This window comes from Pantherophis guttatus, chromosome 4, assembly GCF_059756535.1.
Source record: "Pantherophis guttatus breed Tessera chromosome 4, ASM5975653v1, whole genome shotgun sequence".
NCBI lineage: Eukaryota > Metazoa > Chordata > Lepidosauria > Squamata > Colubridae > Pantherophis > Pantherophis guttatus.
Genome location: NC_142066.1, coordinates 50,324,578 through 50,343,857, shown reverse-complemented (window position 1 = coordinate 50,343,857; position 19,280 = coordinate 50,324,578). Strand labels below are relative to the sequence as shown.

The 19,280-nt window shown below is 40.3% G+C and overlaps 1 long non-coding RNA gene across 1 annotated transcript; it reads left to right on the top strand.

Moving 5' to 3' along the window:
* Positions 1–9,903: 9,903 nt before the first annotated feature.
* Positions 9,904–18,542, top strand: LOC132711836 (uncharacterized). Its single transcript, XR_009622573.2, has 2 exons — positions 9,904–10,035; positions 16,987–18,542. It is a non-coding gene; the product is annotated as an uncharacterized LOC132711836 (long non-coding RNA).
* The last annotated feature ends 738 nt before the right edge of the window (positions 18,543–19,280 follow it).

The following is a 19,280-nucleotide window of genomic DNA, read 5'->3' as shown; positions in this document are numbered from 1 at the left end:
GAAATTCCAATTCCAGCAATCCCCATCAGCTTAGCTGATGGAGAGAAATTCTGGCAGCCATAGTTCAGCAACATTTGGTAGACCCACCCAAGATGTAGGTAATTCATCCAGGACATCTCATCAACCTTATGTGCCAATTAAATATGTTCCATACTCCTTGGATTGTATTTTGAGATAATATTTTACTTTTGTAAACTTTAAGAATCTTCTGAACATGCTCATACTTTCCTCTTGTTTACAGGGATCTAGCTACAGTTCTGTGGGCATATACCGCCCTAGGTTAATTATTATTGAAGGAAAATAATGTCATCCATGAATTTTGTCCTATTTATAGACTGATTATTTACTGCAGTACTGATTACCACTAAAACACATATGCCACAATTACGTGCCGCGCAGTTTTTGACCTCTAGCAACCACGGACAATAAGCAAATTTTCTTCTTGATGATGATCTGTTCCTAACTTAGTATTTCAGATTTTCCTACTCTGTACTCAACACCATTATAACAAGGCCAGCTTCTGATGGAGGTGGGTGGTTCGGAGAACCAGTAGTAAAAATCCCTGCCGCCCCCCATTGCCCAGCTGAGCCACGCAATCATCAGAGGCTTTTTAAAATTATTTTTAAAAGCATTTTTTCTACAACCTCTTTGGCTGAAAAAATGCTTTTAAAAGTTTTTTTAAAAGCCTCTGATGATCGCATGGCTCAGCTGGGATTATCAGAGGCTTTAAAAAAGAAGAAAGCCTCTGCTGATCAGGCAAGTGAGTTGGGATCGTCAGAGGCTTTTTTTAAAAAAGAAAGCCTCTGCCGATCAGGCAAGTCAACTGGGATCGTCAGAGGCTTTAAAAAAAAATAGAAAGCCTCTGCTGATCAGGCAAGTCAGCTGGGATCGTCAGAGGCTTTTTAAAAAAAAAGAAAGCCTCTGCCGATCAGGCAAGTCAGCTGGGATCGTCAGAGGCTTTAAAAGCCTTTTTTTACAACCTCTTCAGCCGAAGAGGTTGTAGAAAAAAATGGTTTTAAAAGTTAAAAAAACAAAAAAAGTCGGCCACGCACACTGTCATATTACACACACTCCCACCAAGCCACATCCACAGAACCAGTATAACAAATTTTACATTTCACCATTGATTATAACCATCTAAAGTAGGAGGCAGTAAAAGATGAATCTTAAAGACTTTTAAAAGTCCCAGTAGACCCTGCTCTTTACTGTATCTTCTTTTCTTCAACAGTGAGGACTCCTTGATAAATCTTTAAAAGTTTATTGTCTCTCCCACTTCCTCTTTCCTTATTTATTTGGTCTATTTGTATACCATCAAATCAATAAAAGCTTATAGTGATTTATAGGAATCCAATAAAAATCTACAAGCAAGTAAAGCATACATGGTAAGCATCATTAAAATAAAATAAAAATGTAATGTAGTAATAACAAATAACATAAACAAATACAAAGCAAAATGAAAAAAATACAATGATATAAATACTACAAAATAATAATAACAACAACAACAACAATAGATACATGGAATCTTCCAAGGGGACTCACTTTCGCCACCATCACTGTTCAATATCGCATTAATTCCACTGACAATAATCCTGCGAAACACAAACTGGGCTACCAACTCTCAAGCCAACATGGCAAGATAAACCATCTACTATGCATGGGTGACTTAAAGCTGTATGCAAAAAGCCTCACTGAACTTGAATCAATACTCAACACAATTCAACTGTTCAGCAGCGACATCAGAATGAACTTTGGACTTGAAAAATGTGTTATACTATCCATACAGCAAGGAAAAATGGAAAAAAATAGAAGGAATAGAACTGGGAAATGAAAGCATTGTGAAAGCATTATCAAAGGATGACAGTTATCTAGGCACATTGGAAGCAGATAGCATCTTGAATGGAAAAGTCAAAGAATCAACGCAAAAGGAATATATCAGGAGGGTCCGCAAAATATTAAAATCAAAACTGAATGCTGGAAACATAATTAAAGCCATTAATACATGGGTAGTTCCAGTTATATGCTACCCAGCTGGAATCATCAACTGGACTGTGGTTGAACTGGAAAACCTGGACGAGAAAACGCATACACTTTTGAATATGTACCACGCTTTACATCCATGAAGTGACATCGACAGGTTGTACCTGCCAAGAAGAATAGGAAGCAGAGGGCTATTGCAAATCCATCAAACTGTAGAAGAAGAAAAACGAAGTTTGAATAATTATGTGAACCAAAGTACAGAAAAATTGCTGCAGGCTGTGAAAACAGAAAACATTATAAAAACAACAAACAAAGGCAGAATATAACAGCTGGATGTCAGATTAAATGGATGGAAAACCAAAACTTTGCATGGACAGCACTTGAAAGGTCCATTTGAACTAAAATGTGATAACAACTTGACATGGCTTAAGAGGGGAACCATCAAGAAAGAAACAGAAGGTTTAATACTGGCTGTTCAAGAACAAGCACTACAAATTAATGCCATGAAAGCGAAGATACAAAAATCCACTAACAATCCAAACTGCCGACTTTGCAATGACAAAGCTGAAACTGTTTCACACTTAATATGTGAGTGCAGCAAAATCGCGCAAACTGATTACAAAGCTAGGCTTGATCAAGTTGCTAAATTAGTCCACTGGTCATTATGTAAAAAATACGACATACCTGTATCTGAAAAGTCATGGGAGCACAAAGTGGAAAAAGTTATCATAAATAAGACTGTGAAGCTCTTGTGGGACTTTCGAATACAGACGGATCGTCATTTGGAACATATCACGGTTGTTGAGGGCTGCAGCATACGATTTATTGATATCACTGTACCAGGAGATGCCAGAGTTGAAGAAAAAGGACTGGAAAAAATCACAAAATATCACAGCCTGGCCATCAAAGCTACACGGCTATGGGTAAAACATATAACAGTGATACCCATTGTTAGGATATGGTTTGAGCCTAACAAATTGTCCAGGCAATATATGTGTTCTGTGACTTTAATATGAATATGTATTGTGTGACTTTAAAGTTTTCCTGCTGATTCATTGTAATGCTGAGTCATGCTGTAATTAGTTGTGAATGTATTTAAGAAAGGTACTGTAACGTATTCAGTTGATGATAAGCTACCATAGTGTGTGGAGTTGCTATCCATTGTGCTATCATCGTTGGATGGACCTGCTACCATCGTGGTTTGTGAACCAGTTGTTATTCTAACCAACTACTGTTTGTGTGGTAAAAAGATTTTATATCACTGGACTGATTTAACTGGCAAAGACTTCGATTGATTTAAAGACTATGAGATTGTTTTTTCACTTTAAAGTAAACTTTTTATAAACCAGTTTGCACATCTCTTATTCATTGCTCTCAGCAACGTTTCTCTGTGCTCTACACTCTGCTGGTTGGTAACACAACAACAACATCCTTAACACCCATTGTTATCGGGGCACTTGGTACCATGTCCAAGAATTTTACAAAACACATCAAGAAATTGCAGCTGCCTGCAATAACCTTTCCTAAAAAGGAACTTGTAATTTTAAACAAGGCCATTTCATCTTTCCCTTCCTGTCATGATAGAAGTTAAACCAAGGCTTGTACCTAGCTGGTCGGGTTCACTTTTTGTTTTCCTCAACCATTGTTTCAGGCATTGTTCCTGCCTTTAAATCTCAGAGATGCTCCATAAACCAAGAAGCTAACCAAGATTGAAATAGGGATAGAAGCTGCTCAAGGCCAAGCAGCTCAAGAATGTGAGTTGTCTTCTATTCTCACTTCATCCATCCAGATCCATAAGATACCTAGGGCAAATAATACAAAATGACGGTTTTCCCTAAAGAGGTATCAGTCACTCAGGTGGTAATCTAAAACGGTGATCCGACAATGACAAAGGACCAGATTTTATACCATCCATATCCAAATCAGTACACAACTCCTGTGAGCTAAAAATGAGATCCAATATGTAGCCAGCTGCATAATTTAGGTCTGAACTTACCTGGGACAAGCTCATGTTTTCCAAGGATACCATAAAAGCCTAAACTCTCCTAGATCAAGGGGATGGAACCTAAAGTTGCCCAAAAACAAATGGCCTAAAGATGCGAACACCAGTCCCAAGACTAAGTCCAGCAGTTTAGGGCTTGTACCGATAGCAGGTCAGTTATACCAGCAGAATCTCCAATCTTGTCTCTATGGCCCAACTTAATGTACAAACCTTTGCACCATGTTACCCCAACAGAAGAATCTCAAATCACAAGCAAAATGTCGTTATAGATCAACACTATCCCTGAACTCCAGCCTTCGCAATGAGGCTGGTAAAGGACTTTAGGATCAAGGTGAGCAAATGTCTTAACAGGATCACATCATTGCCCCCACTCAAGCAGGTTTTGATAATACATGTCAGGTCTACCTGTTCATCAGCCACTAAATCATGGATGAGTAGAGTCTTGTTACAAATAGAAGCAGCATTTCCTATCAAAAGCTTGAGGCTGAGGTTACCAGGAATTGAGCCCTAGGAGCCAATATAACAAATTGTGAATCCTCCATCCCCTGAAGTAGCCATATCTTCTTCAGCCAGTGGTGAAATCCAATTTTTTTACTACCTGTTCTGTGGGTGTGGCTTGTTGGGTGTGGCAGGGGAAGGATATTGCAAAATCTCCATTCCCACCCCACTCCAGGGGAAGGATACTGCAAAATCCCCATTCCCTCCCCACTCCTGGGGGAAGGATATTGCAAAATCTCCATTCCCACCCCACTCTGGGGCCAGCCAGAGGTGGTATTTGCCGGTTCTCCGAACTGCTCAAAATTTCCACTATCGGTTCTCCAGAACCTGTCAGAACCTGCTGGATTTCACCCCTGCCTTCAGCCCATAACAACTAGTATCAATACAGCTCCCCACCTGCATGCACACCATACCTCAATCTGATGGGCTAACTTCCCACAACGGAGAAGCAGTTAACCAATAATAATGACAAAATAATATAATGATCTGATTCTAGACTGAAAAGTAAGGACCCCAAATAGTAAAATACATTTTTTTAAAAAATCAATTGTGTAGAATTCCAGCCAAACAATCAACTGGAAGCCAATAACCTGGCTACCCACTACTTGGCCTGCATCTTCCTAAATCTTTCTAGTGCATACATAAACCCCCCATATGCCTTCCAATCCCACAGCAAACAAGCTAACAGCCATTCAGTGCAACCACCCCCTCACACTGCTCATAGGAAAGGCAACTGCTCCCCACTGATGCTCTTACTTTAGGCTATGCTTTCTCAAGTGCCTCTTCTTTTAAGATACAAACGAACATGGGGCCAGGATCTCACCAACAATAACTGAGTCCTGACTGTTGGCACCTTGCCTACACCAGGGCACTGGTGCAATACCTAATATCTTCCCAACCTCCAAAGTCACCAGATAGGTAAACAATAGCAGGTCTGCTTGGGCTCCTCCAGTCAGCCTGGGTACCTCCACCACTAATCTTCCTTGCTCCATTCTCTTCCTGGAACTTATAGCCCTTCCCAGTTTGTTACACTAGTGTCCCACTGTGACAGAAAATATCCAAGCCTGATTTCCAATGAATCCTATAATTCTGCATGGGAACATAATCCCCATCATACCTTCTCTAAGACCACAGTAACTGGCTGGATATTCACAATAAATCAATGTATTAATTTGCCAGCTGGGAAGGAACTTCAGGGGCAGGGAAGGGCTTATCATGACTATAAAGGTGTCTAATGAGGTCATCTGCCAGCCACATAGAGGTTGTTTTCTGTTCAGAAGCCCAAAATAGGTTGAGTAAGTAATACACTGTAACATGGATGCTCATTGTCAGTTAATCACAGGAAGCAAGCCAAAAGTTGGATACAATCTCTGATGCAAAGTGTTGTCTTGCCTTTCTGATTAAATAAGATATTGGCATTTTGAGCCCTGACCAAGTTCATGAAGCAGAAGTATTTATTTTTCGAACCTCCACTCAATAGCAATTGGCAAAAAAAAAAAAAAAAGAACCTACAGGGTTTCCTGCCAGTTCATGGCAGGAAATAGATAGGCAGCTTGTAAAAAAAGAAGAGCTCTCAAATCAGTGAAAAGCAGAATTCCTGTACCCTGCCATGTGTGAAACAGCCCCAGCATGTGTGTTTTAATCAGATATTTTAAAAGGGGATTGAAATGTCAAAACAGGCTCTGTTAGGCTGGAAGGTCTATTAGTAGACCTTCACTTTTCTGATACAAGCAAGAAGAAAGGGAACTCCTGCAATGCATTTTGTGAGATGGCCACAAGAGCCAGCTGGATAAGGAATAGGGTGGGGACCAGGCAAGCAGAACATCAAGGAATTGAAGGTGGAAACTTAAGATACCTAACTGCTCTGGTGCTGAAGATGCCAGGTGCTCCAGGGCAAGGCGGTGCCAGCTTGTTTGGGCTTCCCCTGAGTTGAGGCCTATACTGTATAGAACCAAGCCAGATCTCTTCCAAGCTTGCTGGTGTCAACGCCCTTGCCCAGCCTTACTTTTCTTTTGCTGAACATGGCATTTTTTATATTCTGGCTGCAAGCACTGAAACTAAGGAATGGGAACAGGGAGGGGCTGGGCCCTACTACAGTGGGAAGGGAGCATGGCATCTCACAGCTCTCTTCCTTAGTTCATCAATGATAACTCAAGACAGACATGAAAAAAATCCACATGGTTGCTCGTCAGAGTTCCTAGTTTTCAAGTTTTCAGTGTCAACCCCAAAACATAAGGGTTAATCATACAGGAAATAATATCTGTCAAGGACAAACTGATAGTGCCGTGATGGCAAACCTATGGCACGCTTGAGAGGGGTGGCACACAGCGCCCTCTCTGATGGCACTCAAGCTGTCGGCCCAGTTCAGCACATGCCTCACACCAGCCAGCTGGTCTTCGGGTCTCTGCTGCGCATGCGTGGGGGATGGAGCAGGGCAGATGCGTGGGGCCATGCATGCTTTGGCCACTCGGTCCAGAAAGGTTAGCCATCACTGTGATAGTGGCTATTGATTTGGAATGTTTCAACATATAGCTTTCTGATCAGAAGGATGTAAGTTTTCAGACTCTTCTCAAAAGCCAAAATGTGAAGATAAAAATAACTTCAATAGTTATCCTTTTGTCCATTCCTTCACAAGCTTACCATATTCAAAATGGTTTCCCTTAACAACAACAACAACTCCACGTCTACATCAAACGTTAAATTGCCAGAATGAAGCCACCTTCTTGGTTTTGTCATTTGCCAAAAATAAATCATTATAAGTTTCTGGTAAAGTAGCCAACATACCAGCAGATTGGCTGGGCTCTGTGTCTCTCCACATTCACATAGTGTGTTGCCATCTGCTAAGAGCTTCCACTTGAACATATTGGCTTTACATTTAGGCACTCAACTCTTAACCTATTCAGGATCTTCCAAGTAGTATAAGAGAGATCAGATCCTTCAGCTATGTCTTCCTTTAATGTTATTCCTTGCTCAATGGTCTCCTTCCTCCATCTTTTAATTCAATTTTATTCTTGTGTACCCTCAAGAATGTTTGTTCTTGCCACAAAACTCTTCCTAGATCTAAATTGGCAGGCTTGGGGAACATGTCCATTGAGAGAATGACGAGGATAATTCTCTTGCTTAGTTCTCTCAGCATGCGCTGCTATTTCTCCTAATCTTAGGTGGGGCAATGCTAGCAAGAGGACTTTTTTTTTCAATTGGTATAGCTTTGAGACCACCTGTCACTGTACTGCTTCATTGATGGTGATATCAACTTGTTTTGCATATGCAGATACACCCACACTGGAACAGCATAATCTGCTGAAGAGATGCTCAAGGCCAAAGCTGATATGCGTAACGTAGGTGGATGAGCTCCCTATGAGTAGTTTATCAATTTCTTGATGACATTGTTCCCCAAGCTGATTTTAGCCTTAATATTCAGACAATCCTTATTTCATACTGTATGACCATATCATTCTTTCTGCTGCTTTTTTTATCGTTCTTTCATCTTTAAGCCCCAATCCATGTAATGTTTTTACTTGGAAACACATTGTGAACCTACACAGTTCCTTCAGCAGAGCTGTAGCAAAACTGATCAGGAGGTTTGTGATGGGAATATACAGTCTATGCACTGCAAACAATTGGCACAATGCCCTTTGTTCCATACTTACGTTTTTTTCACTTTCCACACCTATCTTTCTCATCATGGCCCTACCTATTTTTATAACATGGCCTTGCCCATCAATTAAATATCACCTTCAGACTACAAAAATTGCACAGTTGTGCCATTAAAGAGCTATAGTATTTCTTCTATTATTTTTTACATTTTTCAGCTCTTTTCTTGCTGTCAATACTGTTACAATCTAATCTTCAAGAAGGTTTTGCCTGTCAGGGCTGTAATCCATTAAAGCATTACCTTATATTTATAGTATGGGTACATTAATTTGCAGAGATAATTACTGACCATGGATTAATAATCATAATCATAAACTATTGGGTAAGAAAAAAAGGGGGATGTAAGAGATTAGTGTGCAATACTCCCTGGAGGGCAAAATCCTTTGGCAGGCAAAAAAGAAATGAGGGCCACCTTTTTGTGACTTGTAATTTTTATTATTATTATTATTATTATTATTATTATTATTATTATTATTATTTAATCTTTAGTGAGATTCACAGCCTTTGAGGCTGGTTAACAGCTCAGCAGCTCGAGTCCTAACCAAGGACCTAGGAGCTGTTAAGGTATCGTCAGAGGATGTAAGCTGTTCCGAGTAAAGTGGTTTTTTGTAGAGTCAAAATGTTCAAGCCTGGCAAATTTAAAATTTCTAAATAGCGGGGTAGCCCTTTGGGTATTGCTCCAAGGGCTCCAATTACAATCGGGACAACACACGATTTCTTTTTCCACAGTCGCTCAACTTCAATTTGCAAGTCCCGGTACTTTGTGATTTTTTCTTGCTGCTTATCTTCAATCCGTGCATCACCAGGTATTGCAATGTCAATGAATTATTATTATTATTATTATTATTATTATTATTATTATTATTATTATTATTGGTTTGTTGCACAGTCAGTCTGATATTCAGACTGGATTGTCTTCCTAGTGAGTCCTTCCAAGGACCTGGAATAGGCAGATCTGGATGATTGGTGGTGCTACAGGTATGGTTGCAGGATGAGAGCTGTTCCAAATAAAGCCACCTTTTGCAATTGGCTGATGGTACATTTGTCAACGCTCATGGTGTAGAAATGGTGCTCTAGTTGTTTTGGGATTGCACCTGGCGCCTATTACTATTACTTTTGCTTGCTTTTGCCACAGTCGTTGTGATTATTATTATTATTAAATCTGTTTGCCACCCATCTGGCCACAAGGCTTTGTTACAGGTCTTTCAGGTTCCTAAAACAAACTTAAAACCTGCCAGGCTTTTCTGCCTAAACTAGGATGATGAATCATACATCCCAAAAATATGCTCCTTTTTTGCCATTACTTTCAAAAATCTTTAAAGACCTGATGTTAGAGAGGGAGGGAGGGAGAGAGCCGTGAGAAAAAGAGAAAGAGGAAGTGTCTCCATGCAGTTTCTTGAGCATGTCGAAACAGGACTATCATTGCAAGCCTGAAAACCATTTTGCCATCCCAGCACTTGGCTTCTATTGACTCAAAGGATTCCTGGTTTTTACAGCCACATCTCTGATGCCAAAGCACTTGGTTGTGACCGGTCCATCCCGGATAGGGACACAAAATGATGTTTGAGCTTTCCCTCCGCGATCCAAATATATCTGGAGGCTTTTTCCAAATATATTTCACGAACGCCTCATCCAACCGCCTCCCCCACCCTGCTCTATGTATTGCGGTGCTCCTGGAGGGTTTCTCAGCCCGGCCCACGTGGCTTTGAACTCTTCTAACGCGCTTCTCCCGACGACGGCAGAAGGGCGCGGAATAAATGCATAAATAATGGCAGCGCGATTCATTATGGCACCGAGCAGGAGCCGCGATGCGACAGCTGGGCAGCGTGCGCGTCTGGAAGATAAAAGCAGCCCGGCATGGGATCTTCAGAGAGCCGTCCCCCTTTCTTCCGGGGAGCACGGTGGGTCTCGCACAGCTTCAAAGCGCTTTGAAACTTCAAGGCGCTCGCTGCTAGCTGGGGAGAAAGCATTGTAATAATTGGGTTGGGCGACTCTTCTGCCACGGCTCCCGGATCTGATCAAAAGAATTCAAGCTCTGCAAAAGCGTGTCTTCCCCCTCACTCTCCAACCCCCCGACACTTTGATTATTCAGAGCTAAGCTGAGAGGGTGGGCTAAAATCGTTGCCGCTCCCATCCAACTGTAAAATATGGTTTTAAAATATATCATTTAGCTCCTGTTGTTAGTACTCTCAGATTTTTCCTTGTACTTTGCCCCGGTTTAATATTTCTAGAGAATTGGGAAATCGGGATTTCCAAGTTAATCATTCAACACCAGCCTCTCTGCTCTTAAGCGAGGTTCACGAGCAGCACATTATTTTTACAATCTGCATTCCCAAATGGAGACAGACGGAGCAAGCAACAGATTCTGTCCATCTGCCATATTTTTCACATGTGACAAGCTTTGGCAAGCTTGAAGACATCTTGCTCCAAACTACCAGTCTTCTTCCCATGCAGGGATATCTAGGATTTGCTTAGTGCTCTTTCCAATGCCATGAGAAGATGCTTTCAGTAGGACCACTCCTCAGCTAAGACCGCCATCACTTCCATATTTTGTTGCTGCTGCCTGTTCACTTGACTGAATCTCTGAGTGTAATCACTGTGACATTGAACAGGAGGAGGAAGGCAACTACTTCTCCTGGCTCTTCTCACTATTTTCCTCCTTGGAGAAGACAGATAGCAACAGCAAGAGGAAACAATCAAGCAGAAAGCCTTGGGGAGTAGGAGTGGAGTGTGGGGCAGTGCTCAGGAATAATGATCGTGGATGCCAGCCGCAGATGTACTTTTAGTACCGGATGGGGAGAGGGGGAGGAAAGGGGGATGGGATGGCAATACATCTCTATCAGCAACATTGACCTATGCATTCATATAAGGAGCCCATGCCCTGGAGATACGTTCCATCCTGAGCATTTTCTGCAGTGCATTAAGCTTTTGTGGCGGATCTGCAAGAGGTGGTTCCTCAGCAGGAAAACTATTTTGCAGGAGAAAATTTAAAATGAGATCAATAAAACATGAGACTCAGTCTTCACATAATAGATACTCTAACACTAATTCTATTTGTAGAGTTGTGATACATAAATTTATTCGGTCAAGACCTCATTATTTGGAGGCCCATGTTTTTCTCTGCTGCTGCTAAATTTCAGGCCTGCCTGTAATAACATCTCTTTTCCACAAGGACAAACCTGGCATGAGTTACCCAGACCTGGATGGGGGTTGAGGGAGAGATTGCTCCCTGTGATGGGACTATCTGGATTTTGGATGTGACATCAGCTCTAATCCCAGGGCAAGGCGGAGCGGAGTGGCTCATGTCACCCAGGACTCTGGTGATGTTCACAGGTGCTGCCTCATAGATGACTGGATGTGATGACCTGTGTGTAATGTTGGCCTTTAGGGACCAGATGGGATTTTTGCTTCTGAACCAGCCTCCCTGCTGTTTGGTGAACTTCCAGTCTGAGCTTTTCTGTGGCAGGTTAGCAGAGGATTTCCTCAGATTTATGGTTTTAGAACAAGGGTGTCAAACTCGATTTCATTGAGGGCCACATCAGGGTTATGTTTGACCTTGGGAGGCTGGGTGAGTGTGGCCAGGGTGGGCATTGCCAGTTCGACGTCACTTGTGTTGGGGGTGCCTGTGGTGGCTCGAGTGATCTGCCAGCAAAAAGGGAACTCGGGAAGGCTGCACGTTTTCACTGGCAGAGGGATGCAGGAGGCCATGGCAGCTGAAAATGGAGCACAGCTCTCCCAAGTTCTGTTTTCACTGGCAGAAGAACCGTGGGTCAGTCCACTGTCTTCAGGGCAGCCCTGCAGGTCAGAGCTAAGCACCCCGTGGGCTGGATTCGGCCCACAGGCCTTGAGTTTCATGCCCCTGTCTTAAAGGAATTTAATTTGCCTTCTCTGACTGAACTAGAGTCAGAGTGATGAAGATTACAGCCTTGAGAAATGGAGCAGTTGTACCTTCCCAGTGGTGGGTTTCAAAAATTTTTACTACTGGCTTTATGGGTGTGGCTTGGTGGGCATGGCAATGGAAGGATACTGTAAAATCTCCATTCCCTTCCCAATCCAGGGGACGGTTATTGCAAAATCCCCATTTCCTCCCAATCAGCTGGGACTCGGGAGGCAGAGAATGGATTGGGGTGGGGCCAGTCAGAATTTTTATTACCGGTTCTCCGAACTACTCAAAATTTCTGCTACTGGTTCCCCAGAACTGATCAGAACCTGCTGAAACCCAACTCTGTACCATCCCTTACAAAGGCAGTGGTGTATCCCCTTCTTAGGAAGTAATCCTTTCCCCCCATTTCCAAGCTCTTCTTTTTAGGGAAGGTAATTGGAAAAAATAGTTGCCTTGCAGCTTTAAAGAGCCTTAGTTGAAGTGGATTTTCTGGACCATTTCCAGTTGGGTTTTAAACCATGATATGGTATATAGACAGTATTGGTTATACTTTTGGATGACTTCCGAAAGAAACACGGTAGGGGAAGTACGTTCATCCTTGCTTTGGTTGCTTTGTCAGTGGCTTTTAATACCATCAACCAACCATGGGCCAGTCTGGAAGTTGGGAGCACAATATTATGTTACCAGTAGTTGATCTCCTTTCTTCAGGGTTGGATCCAGTCAGTGTTGAAGGGAGGGGAAAAATCTACCCTATAACCTTTCTTTGGTGGGGTACCTCAGGACTCGACTCCCTCCCACTCCCTCACTTCTACATAAAGTCATTGAGAAAAGTCATTCAATGGCATGGAGTGAGACATCATCCATAGGCTGATGATACTCAGTACTCCTGCCCTTGGCTGGCCAAGTGATGCCATGGAAGTTATATTTCAGTGCCTGGAGACCATAGTGGTCTTGACAGGGATAAACAGAGTTTCAGGTTAGCTCTAGCAAAATAGAGTGGCTTTGGGTTTAAGGGCCTCCTGGACCTGGTGATTTCTATTATTAATTATGAATGGAGTGGCATTATCTAAATCAGGGGTGTCAAACTGGTGACCTGAGGGCCGGGCTACACTCACCCCAGCTCCATGAAGGGAAAAAGTCATGAAACATTGTGTGACGGTAATGTGACACCGCAAGTTTGACACCTCTGCTCTAGATGGAACCAAGATGTGAGACTTGAGTTAGATTTCTCTGACACTGCCAGTTTTTCTTAAGGTTTATTTCTGTTGGTTTTTTTGTGGATTTCTAAGATTTTGGTTGCTACCATCCAATGGGGTGCCCATTTGCAACCCAATGAGGTTATGTCTAGACCTCAGGTCCCATTACAGGTCTCTAATGTCCCTGACCTTACTTCTGAGCATGACTCTTCTCACAGTGATGGTTCTATCCTAGAAGAGGATTATCTGGGGGACTTTGAACTTTCCAAAGATGAAGGGATGGTGCCAGATACACCAGCATTTCCTGGCCTATTTCGCCCTTCAATGTTTAGATCATTGTTATACAAAGTTAAATTAGCCACAAATATGAGTAACCCATTTGAGGGTTACTGGATTCCCAGCTTCTGTTTGAAGAGTAGTTGCACATTGTCTTTTCTTGGGTGGTCTAAATTAATACATTCACACAATGAGTTTAATTTAGTCGTGAAAAGATCTTGCCTATTTGATGAGTGTATAGTTTAATATATTATACAATTAAAGAAAATGGATTAGTTTAGTAGCAGGGTTAAAAGTGTTTAGGAATGTAACAAATGTGTGTGGAAATTTGGCCTCTCCACTAAAAGTGATCAAGAGTCCAAGTGTTTTGCAAAACATCTCCATTTGAGTTGGGTCAGGTCCATCAGGATCATGAATTTCCTCTTGCCATTTGGACCAGTTAAACCAGTTTAGTTGTGACTGGCTCAGCAATTTTATTGGAATCTTAACTTTTCCCTTCAAATGTATTGGATCAGAGAAGTGGGGATCTTATAATTGTGGCATAAATCAAATCCTGTTGTTGGGTGATGAATTCAGTATTCTGAAAAACTCAGCATCATCTTTCTTTCAAAGAATTTCTCACCTCAGCTTTTCCGGATGTCAAGATGGAAGGGAAAAGATGACAAAAATCTCAGAGCCAGTTCTGCGCCTCTGTTAAAACATGAACAGATATTTTGGTGGCCTTCAGAACATACAGCTTCAGTAACTTTGAATCCTTTGTTGTCTTGATGATTAGCCACAGTAGAACAGATTAAATGCAAAATAAGCTCAATTTGCATAATGTATAAAATCAGCTTTCCTTCATGCAGAACTTTATTTTCTGCTTTTCATAATGTAGAATGTATATAGCATGTTTATCCTTGGCTTGATTAAGCCGATTGGAAATGGGATAATTTTCTTTAAATCCAAATCAAGAGAATAAAATGTAGCAATTGGCCAACTGAGGCTGTAATTTTACTTACTTTATTATTTTTTATTATATTGTAAGGTGCCCAGAGTCATTATATTAGAGAGATGGGTGGCATAGAAATTTAATAAATAAATAAACAAACAAACCATATAATCCAATCTGTGACCAATTCATCAGGATTATGATATATTCAAAAGCATACCATCATAGGCATTGATTTTTGTCCTATAGGAAAAATGGTACAGACGATTTTATATATTTTCAGTTCATGTTGAAAAGCAATATAGGAGAGTTCACAACAGAGAAACAACCAGTAAGAAAAAAGTTAAACATATTTCCCTCACAATTTCTAACTCCTTTCAATATTTTCAGATAAAAGGTATACATTGTAAATAATGTCTGAATGAGGAGATTTCCAAGGAAGAAAAAGCATCATAAGTAGTGAAAAGATTGACACGAAAACATTTTTGCCATCTGAGGCAAAAGAAAAGATAAGGCACCCTTCTCCTTGGTGCCGCACAGAGAAATAAAATAGAAATTTGATAGAAATATTGCTTCCATTTGAAGAGTCAGACAAACTGCAAGTCATAGATGTAGGATATTACAATATGGCAGATTGAACTCAGCCAATAAGCTTCCTGCAATCAGATATATTTGAGATGGGTGGCTGTATAAATTAAATGATTAATTAAATAAATATATATGGAGAGAAATGGCCAGAAGGCTTGGCACCATTTTTTTTCAGCATCTGCCATAGAAGGCAATGGCCTCATCTGGATTAATGATAGAGCCAGGCCTAGCTTAGTTTAATAAATAATCAACTGAAAAGAAAGTGGGTGTTTAGGTTTTAAACCTAGTGGACATCTTTACTAAGTGAGATCCTGGAGAAAAAAAAGAAAGAAAGCTAGAAGTGCATAAGAAGAAGGGAAGAGAAGATACAGACAGACTTGCAAGATTCTGTTATTATAGCCCATCTTTTTAAAATTAGGGTTCTGATCTTGTAGAGTCAGTTTTCTTATCCAATTTACCTTGAAGAATTGGCAAGATGCGTCTGACATATAGATAGATGCAAGGCATACATACTTGCCCTAACCAATCTCTTATAGGCACAGATAAAGATACCTGTGGGTATCCAAGATGTACAAAACTTAATTAGTACCTGTGTTAAAAGAACTTGCCCATGTACATACACTTCAGTGGTGAAATCCAATTTTTTTTTACTATTGGTTCTGTGGGCGTGGCTTGATGGGCGTGGTGTGGCTTGGTGGGCGTGACTTGGTGGGCATGGCAGGGGAAGGATACTGCAAAATCTTCATTTCCACCCCACTCGGGGGCCAGCCAGAGGTGGTATTTGCCGGTTCTCTGAGCTACTCAAAATTTCCGCTACTGATTCTCCAGAACCTGCTGGATTTCACCCCTGATACACTTCCAAATATGTGCACATAGAGAGACATATACAGGTAATCCTCAATTTATAACCATTCATTCAGTGACTGTTCAAAGTTATAACGGCACTGAAAAAAAGTGACTTATGACTGTTTTTCACATGACCGTTGCAGCAACTCCGTGGTCAGACTCTTGGCAATTGGTTCATATTTATGATAGCTGCCGTGTTCTGTATTGTATTATACTGTTGTTGCTACTGGTTGATAAAGCATGTGGATAACCTTACACTCTTACTGATTTATCTTGACTTGCCAAGCAGCAAAAGACCCCAAATTTTGATTCCAGTGAATTTTTTTTAAAAAAAGTCACAACAGTGACTACAAAATGGGTTAATCATTTTAAAAAGCTTTTCAAGGTTTGCTTTATCTTCAGGAGAAAAAGGCTAGTAAAACAAAACAAACAAGAAAAACAGAGCTACTTAAAATTGGTCACAGTGAGTGACGACAAAGGGAGAAATTATTGCAATAATTAAAGTGTTTGATAATACCACATTATATATAGAAAAGTGTGAATAAGTTTTTGAAGCAAAAAATAATAATTTCTGCTGAGTATTATGACAAACTCATAGTAAAAACAGTAACTATCCCATAAATTTAGAAATACACTTTTAACACTTTACTAATGGGAAACGTCTAGCAGTAGACAAACCATATGATTAAGTTTTCATAGAAGAAAATTGTGACATCTGACATGTGCTCTGATCACACTTACCAGTAAAGCTGGCTTCTGAAGCCCAAATATGCCTTGGTGTAGTTAAGTCACACTTCATGAAATATGGCAATGAATGCCTGATAGCTTTTGGATCAGAGAACATTATTAAAAAAATCAGACAGGAGTACCGAGCTTCCTTTGAGCTGTGAAATATTTCAACCAATATTTGCACAGAACGGTGTTTATTCTCACTGTTGGTCATATGACACTACTGTCAATTCTCACTACTGCCCACAGAAAGAGATGTGCTTACAGCAGCTGCTCAGTGGTAGACTTGGGCTTTATTCCATGGGCAGCACAAATACAAAATCAAATTCCAAAGGGCACAAATCACACAAATCTTCACAAGATAAGAATTTGAAAAATCATTTTGATGTGTTTTATTTCACAGAGATCAAGATTCTTCCCATCACAACTGAGATGATCCAAAGAGAAACTTGGAACACCAGCAGTGTCTCATATTTACTGAGCATCCCAGAACAGCTGGGCGAATATAGAGTAAAAATGTCAGTTTACACAGTTTTGTATTTGTATTATCTGGCAACTGAAAGTCATTATAATAAGCTGAGAGCCCAAATATTGCAGTAACTACTTGTTGGATTAAAGATGAAGGCACTAGCTTGTACTTTTGTTTTGTAACTGAGAGTGTATTAAAACATTTAATACCTTGCAAGGAGTTTCTCAGGTTGCTAACATATCTACAATGCCAGTCCCACTCACACATAAATAGAATTTGTCTTGATGGCAAAGAATTCATAAAGACATAAGACCATTTACAGGCACAGCCTTTTTACATTTAATAAATGCATATTCAGAGTATCTAGAAGTGTTTGCAATTATTTTATTAGTCACTCACACTATAGATGTAGAGATGACCTTTTGCAAGAACCAGATGTTCCAGAACAGTTAGTGAAATATAATCATTATTTGTAGCTGAATCTTTTCATAGAATCCTAAAAAATAGAATCGGGCATATAAAGTACAAGTAGTCCTCGACTTTCTTCAGTTAATTTAATAACCACTCAAAGTTACAATGTCACTGAAAAAAATGACTTATGACTCCTTCTCACATTTATGACTATTGCAGCATCCTTATGGCCATATGATCAAAATTCAAATGCTTGGCAACTGACTTATTATTTATGATGGTTGCTGTATCCTGGGGTCATGTGATTGCATTTTGCAAACTTCTGACAAGCAAAGTCAATGGGGAAGCCAGATTCATTTAACAACCATGTTACTAACTTAACAACTGCAGTGATTCACTTAATAATTGTGGCAAAAAAGATTGTAAAGGCAAAACTCACTTAACAACTGTCTCACTTAGCAATAGAAACTTTGGGCTCAATTATAGTTAGTTGAGGACTATCTGTAACATCAGCACCCCGCTACAAATGGACTGTGTTCAAAGACTGAAGAAAGTTTTAGGATTAATATTTGTAGGAAATGCCGTACATAATCAAACACTTGCAAATCACATCACAACACAGTACATGCAACAGCAACCTAATCTTAGGTTGTATCTTACATTCACGTTGATCTTTCATCCCTAATTTGAGAACCAGCATTAAGGACAAATAGCTGAAACAGGATGAGCAATCTTCTCATTCCCATTCATGGCACATTGATCAGCTAAAGAATAAAGAGATATAGAAAGGGGAAGTTACTCCTGATAGAGTTGGAAGCTGTGTTGCAATTCTTGAGCTATGATCATTGCCCAACCAATGTTATTTGCTGCATGGTTGCCAGTAGTTCAACATGTAGACTATAAATAAAACATCATCTATGTCTTGTACGGAGCAGTATAGTGGGTTGAATTCTTGTTTATAATCAATGAATTATGCATGCTTCTGATGTTGTATTGTTACTGTGGTAATCCTTTATGTCAAGTTTTACATGTGTACAGCAACCAATAAAAGATCTGGCTTTGGTCTCTTTGATCAGTAATGTATAATGTATAATCACATGAATGTTCATAAGTATTTTAACACTTTTGTCATCCTACACCTTCGTTAGCAGCAATGAAGTGCTGAGGGGAGGAAACACAATAAGAAGAAAAAGGGTTACAGTTCAGGAAAGATGCAAACTAAAAGAAAAGCCTATGTTTATATCCTTATAAAATTTGAAATTCTGAAAAAGATGCTGACTAACATTGCAAACTGATGGATTTGTGAAGATTCCCAAATGGCAGAATCTCTGTTTGTTTCTAGCCCTTATCTATTAGTTAAAATAAATGTTAAGTGGCAAATCAGTTAAGTGATTTGACTCAATTATTTTATTTCTCAGAATTCAGATTTCTTTTTGCCATTCCTCTTTTGTTTCTTTTAATGAATACACTGTTCCACCTCATTTACTAACACTGCCTCATCTGTGCCATCATTACTATCATGTGCACATACAGGGAGACATTTTCTGCTCTTCTAGAAATCTCCCACCCTTAACCATCAAACCAAATCTCCCTGGAGGAAGAACCATTTCTGTCTGATGAAAGAAAGGCAGCAATTTCCTTTGTGCACAGCTAGTCATCAAACAGTTGTGCTTTTTAGTAAGCTAGGCAAGCTTTTGCTCAGAGGTTGGAATGGCTTTTGTGGGCAAAGAAGCAGCATGTAATCTCCCCAATGCCATGTGGTTTACTCACGAAATGTGCCGCTTAATGTAAGTTAGGGTTTTATACAGTGACTCTTC